An 8,495-nucleotide genomic window follows, 5' to 3' on the forward strand; every position below is an offset into this window, starting at 1 on the left:
CTTTAGCCACAAGCCTAGCTTATAGGTCTCTACCTTACCATCGATACCTATCTTTCTTTTGTAGATCTATTTACATCCAATAGGTACAATACCTTCAGATGGATCCACTAAAGTCCAGACTTGATTCGAGTGCATCAAGTTAATTTCTGACTTCATAGCATCTAATCATTTCTTGAAATCGATATCAAACATCACCTCATCAAAGATATTGGGATCATCACCATGACCCCTATCTCCCATAAAAAATATTTTCTTTACTTCCTTTGAAGCATACCCATGTACCTTTCAGGAGGTCGAGAGACCCTGCTAGATCTATGAGGTGGCAGAGGAACATCAACCACTGGCTCATAGACTATGGGTTCCTAAGGATCTATAGCTTTAGACTCTTCAGAGATCTTCTCTTCGAGTTTCACAAACCTTCCACTGCCGCCATCCTGGATAAACTATTTTTTTTCAAGAACACGATATTTTCACTCACAATCACATTGTGATCTTGTGAAAAGTAGAAGTAGTATCCCATGAATTCTTTTGGGTATCCTATAAAGCGAGCTATAATAGATCTATCCTCCAACTTTTTCGCCATCTATCTCTTGACATATGCCGGACGTCTCTGAGTCTTAAGATAATCTAGACTCAACTTCTTATCGAACCATATCTCATATGATGTAGTGGGAATAGACTTTAAAGGAACCCTATTCAACAAGTGAATGGTAGTTAACAAGGCATGTCCCCAAAGAAATAAGGATATGATAAATGATATATTTTTACATTTATTGAAGGTATTTTTGATAATTTATAGTGCTAATATCTTTTTAAAAGCCTAATTTTATGAATAAATTAAATTTTCTTGCAAAACTAAATAATTTTAAAAAATATGAAATTAGAGCATATTTATAGAAAATAAAATATTAATTTAATCGAGCAATTTAAGCACAAAAATAATGAAAAAATTTTAAAAAATTTAATGCATATTTTTTCTTATTTTTCAGGCAAAAATCAAATCAAAAATCGAGCCAAAATACTCTAAAAAATAAAAAATATTAACTTCAGTGCATGATGGATCGGTCGCTCGGTCCACAGAGCCAGGGTGTGGTCCATGGAAATAGTTTCATGGTCCACAGGTGCGGCTCACAGTGAGAGAAGGATTCTGGGTGCGATCTAACGGCTGACATTCATCCTGACCTAGATCCAATGGTCAGCATCTATTGCTGGTTTATAAGAGGACTCTTCTGCATGATCCAACGGCCCAAAAGCAATCTATCACACAATCGAATGGCTGAGGACGTTTCCGACTTTGAATAGGAGATCTTTTGTATGATTTGATGGCCAAAACTTCATCAGAACCCAGATCGGATGGCTGAGAAAGAATCTGACTGAGAGAAGGATTAAAATTGTGGATTTTGATCAGATCTGGGTGGTCCAAGCCTCATCCGACGGCCAGAAATATTCTTAGAAGATTAAAATGATTTCTAAGGGTTTTAGAACTCCTTTTCCTACCAAAAAATTAAAAAAAAATTATCTATAAATAGGAGATTCGAGAATAAGCTTTAGGAGTAGAAAAAATTAGTAGAAAGTAAGAAAAAAATAGAAAAAAAATAAAATAGCTTTAGGGATCTAAGAAAAAGAAGGAGAGAAGCCAGTTTGCTCTACGGAGTATGATGGAAGATGGAGAGGTCATCAATCATCTTTTCGACGAGGCTTGACTGATCAACTTCAAAATCTTGTTATAGTTTTATTTTTTTTATTTTATTATTTTTTTAAAAAATTTTATACTTGAATTTCAATTTCAATTAATATAAAATTTATTTTTTTGCATCTTAAATTTTTATCTTTTATTTTTTGTAAGTAGATACTAGGATCTAGTTAGTAGATCTTAGTACCAATTTATTTTATACTTTTTAAATTCTTGTTATTTATTTTTATTGCAAGTAGATACTAAGATCTAGTTAGTAGATCTTAGTATCCAATTTATTTTTCATACTTTTAATTTTTATTTTTTATCTTAAATTATTTTTTCCAAAATTTTATTTTCTTTTTGCAAAATCAAAGATTTCAAATCAAAATTCTACCATCTCTGTGGATTCGACCTGACTCACTACTTTCTACATATTTTTAATTTTTATTGAAGTCAGAATTAGATTGATAATCATGGTGTCCTAACGACAACATTGTGATCGTATCAATTTTTGGCACCATCGCCAGGAAAGGCAATAATTTTAATGTTTAATTTCTTTGATTTTCTTGTAAATATAGCTTACTAATTTTTTTGATTATTTTTTTTTGTAGAAAAAAAGAAAGAAATTCAAAAAAGAGATAGAAAGCTTTCAATTTTGCTTGGTGAGATCAATCCTAACCCTAACCCTAACTATTTTTTTTAGTATTAATTACTATTTTTTTTCAAATTAACCTAAAATTCACCTATATAAATCTAATAAAAATTATATAACAAGAGTAGAAATTTAATTATTTAGAAGTATTCATCATCTTAGATTTACTTTTGGTGATCGCTGGAGACAAGATAAGCTTTCAAATTTGATTAATTTCATGTATCTAATTTAGTTGCATAGAACTCCTTGTTTGAAATTGGTTGTGCATATTCATCTCAAATCAATTTTAGGATAGTATCCACAACAAGATAAGGTGGAGATTTCATCATCCTTTCTTAGTCTAAAAACAACCAACCAGCATCCTGCAATAACTCAAACCTAACTAAAATCAAGTAGACATTGGCCCCTAGGATCAATTGAGTTCAGTTTGAGTATTGTGGTGAAGTCAAGTGCAAAGAAAGTTCGAACTCACCTCTGAAACTGGTGTCTAAGGCTAGAGATTACAAAGGCTCTGCCTAAGTAGACTCGTGGTTATCTAATTGGTTCTGTTAGCTTTCCTGGCCAATTTAATTGGTGTCTAAGGCAAGCAACGGGAGGACCCCCACGACCCCACCTCTTACCTAGTTAGTTGAAGGAAGTCAGAACAAACCCAATTTGTATCTAAGCTAAGCCACTCTACATTAAACTGTTAGGTCTAAGAAACTCATAGGTGTCTAGGTTTAATTGCTTGCTAATTTGATTACAATTAACACTCAACCATAACTAATTCTTCTCATCTTTTATCTTTAGGTCTAGGTTTTTCTTAAGGATCTCACCTTTAGAACTTTTCTCCTTCTTTCTCTTCTCTTTTCTTTCTCCTTCTTCTTTAAAAAAGAAAAAACTCAATCACATATTAGAGTTTGCACTGATACATGCATGGTATAATTTTTTTTTTTATTTTGACCTAGTTAAACCTAATTCTGAAATTGAATGACTGATCCATGTTAAACCTGAAAATCAAATGGCTGAAAATTTTGTGAACCACCTGACAGATGAAACAATATTTTATTCCTTCCACCTATAACCCATCGATGTTTCCATCATTCTATGAGATCAAATATTTTGACTCTAGTTCTGAGGTCGATTTGAACCTGCTAGTCTAAAAATTAGATAAAATTGACCTTCTTATAGATAAATGCCTAGCTCTAGATCAACAATCTCCTATGCAATACACACCACCTTCCAATTATCAGGAGATTTGTTCTATCTGTGATAGCCCAGCCCATCATGTGAGTGAATGTCTTATAGCTGCACAGTTTCCACCTTTCATCCAAGAACAAGTTCAAACTGCTCAAGGTTTCTCCAATCCTGTCAATGACCCATTCTTAAACACATATAAATAAGATTGGAGGGTCCATCCTAATTTTTCTTGGAGACCCCAACTGACTCAACCTAGACCCAAATTTTTTTCTATGTAGAACTTTCAGAATAGGCCCCAACACCAAAATTATGCTTATAATAGAGGTCAGCCTACTCAGCCTACTCAGCCATCCTATTACAATCAGCCTTCATACCCACCTCCTCAACAAACCCCTCTAGCCGATGATAGGTTTAGCCAACTTCAACAAATGATTATGATCCAACAGCAATCTCTCGCTAGGCTAGAAGCACAAATAGGTCAATTAGCTGAGTCTACCATGAGGAAAAAATTAGGTCAACTATCAAGCCAATCAATATCGAATTTTAAAAATAACCTAACCACCCACCAACCACCTGAACCTAGTCAACAATCCAATGTCCCACTTAAGAATCCTTAATTTGAAAATGACAAAGTAATTTCTGTGCTTAAAAGTGATAGGATTCTTAAGGACTCATACCTAGACCAGGAGAAAGAGGCTAGTACTGATGCTAGCCAAAAAGAGAATTTAGAAGAAGAGATTAGTACTGAGGCTAACCCAATAGACAAACCTGAGCCTGAAATTGTTATTGATCTGAGTGAAAAGGACAAAGATAAAAAGAGAGCAGATGAGTTACTCGAGATATATTCATCAAGAGTTTCATTTTTTTCAGCCTTAAAAATTGGTTCTTCTATTTTAGAATCACCATCTCCTCCAAAACTAAAATTGCCCTTAGTCACATCTGAGTATACATGTTTTGAATCAAGTAACACCCTTTCAGTGCCTATTACATCAAACTCAACTCCTAACCTAAAAACTCAATTCATGAGCATTTTAGAAGAACAAATAGAAGAAATTATTAAAGGATCTGTGAATGGGTTTGTGAACTATCTTTCTAAAATTAAGAACAGAGATGTGAACTACCTTTTAAAGATTGATAATAAAATATTAAAATTTATTATAGACCATCTTCCTAAGATTGACAATCCAAAATCATTGAAATTTATCAATCCAATATTTGACATAGGATAGGTGAGAGAATCAGCATGGTCTAGCTGAAGATGGTAAACTTAGTGCTTTCTGGGAGGCAACCCAATTTTTAATTTTTAGTTTTATGCTTTTTACTATCTTTTATATTTTGTTTAGGTTAATCAAGTCTTACTTAGTATCTTTTGTAGAGATCTGAAGATAATCTTGGCTAAGTTGGGGGGACAATCAATTTTGAAAAGACTTCTGGATCACGGACATCTCTCCTTTTCTTTCTCTTTGCATGCACCCTTCATTTTTCCTACTCTATTGAGGACAATATCGATTAAGTTGGAAGGGATAATAAAATTTTTTAAATTTTTAAAGTCCTCAAGTAAGTTAGTATTTAGCATTTGAGCACCTGATTATACTTAAGAATCGAGTTAAACTAAGCATTTTTAAAAGAAAATTGATGTACAGACTAGAGAGTTTGTGAGATATTGAGGGATCAAGTATTAAGAAAACTCAATAAAAAGTTAAGTTTAGAACTTAAACAATTTTTTTTGAGTATTTCTAAATTTTTTCTACCAGCATCAAAGAAGAGTTAACTTTTTATAAGCTTGTGTAGGGTAACTATATATTTCTTCATATTTAAAAAAAAAAGTTTTCAAGTACTTCATGCTGAGTAACCGGGCCTCTTTGCCTAAGCAAGCATTGAGTTTCATGTCAAAAGGTATGAAGGGCAAAGAAGTTTTGTTGTAAAGCTTGTTTTAACTCGTAGCCTGTTTGATTTGAGTAAATAGATTCGAGGGATATTCTATACCTAGTGCCCTAAAGCCATCTGGTTTGGGAGTCATTGACTAAAAACTCGCTACATGGGTCAAACAGAAAGCTTAAGGGGTTAAGACACTCAATAGCAGTACAACGTTAAAAAAAATAAAAAAAATTAATCAATAAATGAAGAATGAAAGTAACAATATACTTGTCCATATGAAGGTTAATGATTTGGAGATAACGGTTGGGATAATTTAGAAAAATTCAGAAAAAATTTAATGTTCTTAGTTTAATTCTTATATTGACTAGTATGAATATCCCAATGACATACCTCATTTACACTCTACTGAACATCAGTGGCTCTTTTGAAAATTATTTGATGAAATTTAAGATTTTAAGTTAAACGATACTTAGTTCTAAATTCTTTTTTTACTCGAGAATGAACAAAGTTTAAGTTGGAGGGTATGATAAATGGTATATTTTTATATTTATTGAAGAGATTTTTGATAATTTATGGTGCTAACATCTTCTTAAAAGCCTAATTTTATGAATAAATTAAATTTTCTTGCAAAACTAAATAATTTTAAAAAAATTTAAAATTAGAGCATATTTATAAAAAATAGATGTTAATTTAATTGAGCAATTTAAGCACCAAAATAATAAAAAAAATTTAAAAAAATTAATACATATTTTTCTTACTTTCAGGCAAAAATCGAAGCAAAAATATCAAAATACTCTAAAAAATAAAAAATATTACCTACGATACATGGTGGACTGGTCGCTCGGTCCACAGAGCCAGAACACGGTCCACGAGAATAGTTTCACAGTCCACAGGCATGGCTCACGGTGAGAGAAGGATTCTGGATGCGATCCAATGACTGACATTCATCCTGACCCAAATTTGATGGTCAGCATCCATTGCGGGTTTATAAGAGGACTCTTCTATGCGATCGATGGCCCAGAAGCAATCTATCATGCGATCGGACGGTTGAGGATGTTTCCAACTTTGAATAGGAGATCTTTTGTGCGATCCGATGGTCAGAACTTCATCAGAACCCAGATTGAACGGTTAAGAAAGAATCTGACTGAGAGAAGGATTAAAATTGTGGATTTTGATCAAATCTGGACAGTCCAAGCCTCATCTAATGGTCAGGAATATTCTTATTAGATTAAAATAATTTCTAAGGATTTTATGACTCTTTTTTCTACCAAAAAATTATGAAAAATTTATCTATAAATAGGAGGTCTGGGAATAAGCTTTAGGAGCAGAAAAAATCAATAAAAAATGAGAAAATAATAAAAAAATAAAATAAAATAACTTTAGAGATCTCAAAAAAAGAAGGAGAGAAACCAGTTCGCTCTAGAAGTATGATAGAAGATGGAGAGGTCATCAACCATCTTTCCGACGAGGCTTGATTGATCAACTTCAGATCCTTGTTATAGTTTTAATTTTTTTTATTTTATTATTTTTTTTAATTTTTTTGTACTTGAATTTTAATTTTAATTAATATAAAATTTATTTTCTTACACTTTAAATTTCTATCTTTTATTTTTCATAAATAGATACTAGGATCTAGTTAGTAGATCTTAGTACCAATTTATTTTATACTTTTTAAATTTTTGTTATTTATTTTTATTACAAGTAGATGCTAGGATCTAGTTAGTAGATTTTAGTATCTGATTTATTTTTCACACTTTTAATTTTTATTTTCTGACTTAAATTATTTTCTCCAAAATTTTACTTTCTTTTTGCAAAATCAAAGATTTCAAATCAAAATCCTGTCTTCTCTATGGATTCGACCCGACTCACTACTTTCTATGTGTTTTTAATTTTTATTGAAGTCGAAATTAGATTGATAATCACGGTATCCTAACGACAACATCGTGATCGTATCAAGATAGATCAGTGAAGCTCATATAGACCTGATCATATCCAATAAAATTCTATTCCTCCTTTCGAATATCCCGTTGAGCTGAGGTGTTCTAAGAGGGGTCCACGGAGAGACTATACTATTGTCTTTAAGATATCTCAGAAATTTTTGACTAAGATATTTACCTCTTCGATCAGATCGAAGAACCTTAATGGGTTTGTCTGTCTGCTTTTCTACTTCATATCTGAATTCTTTGAACTTTTGAAAGGTCTTAAACTTATGTTTCATTAAATACACATATTCGTACCTAGACAAATCATCGACAATGGTAATGAAGTAGGTATAACCACCCCTAACCTGCACATCAAATGGCCCACACATGTCAGTGTGTACCAGGGCAAGTAACTCTGTGGCCCTTTTTCTATGTCCTATAAAGGGTAACTTGGCTATCTTTCCTCGAAGACAGGACTCACAAGCTGGATATAACTCTAGGTTAAGAAAGCCAAGGATCCTATCCTTTTCCAGTCTATTTATCCTATCCTCTCCAATATGGCCTAATCTATGGTGCCATAAATACTTCTGGTTAATCACATCTCTAGGTCTCTTTTGACCTACAGCACTCACTATTTACTCATTTAGGTTCACATTCGTATCAAATGTAAGTGATAAAGACTATCAATTAAAAGATCTCATGCAATTAATTTATTTTATAAATAAATAGAACAAAAATCTTTATTGAAATAAATTTCAAAACCTTCCTGTGCTAGCATAGATATGAAAATTAAATTCCTACTAGCTATAGGAACATAATAACAGTCTTTTAAATCTAATCTAACACTAGACGATAATCAAAGAGGGTAAGTACCAATGGTCTCTGCAGCAACCTTTGCTCCATTGCCGATCCAAAGGATCATGCCACCTTCCCTTAACCTCTTACTTTCTATCAGACCTTATATAGAGGTACATTAAGCACTCGAGCCGGGATCTAATACCCAACTAGAAGTAGAAGAAATCATGAGGTTAGATTGTATTACAAGCATACCTTCAGAAGATTTGTCATCCTTTTTGGTCTTTAGGCTCTCCAGGTATTTCGAACAGTTCCTCCTCCAGTGGCCTTCAGCATGATAGTGAAAATACTTTTCCTTTGCCTCAGCTACCTTTAGACCATCCTTCTTCGGTTT

This window comes from Elaeis guineensis, chromosome 14, assembly GCF_000442705.2.
Source record: "Elaeis guineensis isolate ETL-2024a chromosome 14, EG11, whole genome shotgun sequence".
In the NCBI taxonomy this organism is placed as follows: domain Eukaryota; kingdom Viridiplantae; phylum Streptophyta; class Magnoliopsida; order Arecales; family Arecaceae; genus Elaeis; species Elaeis guineensis.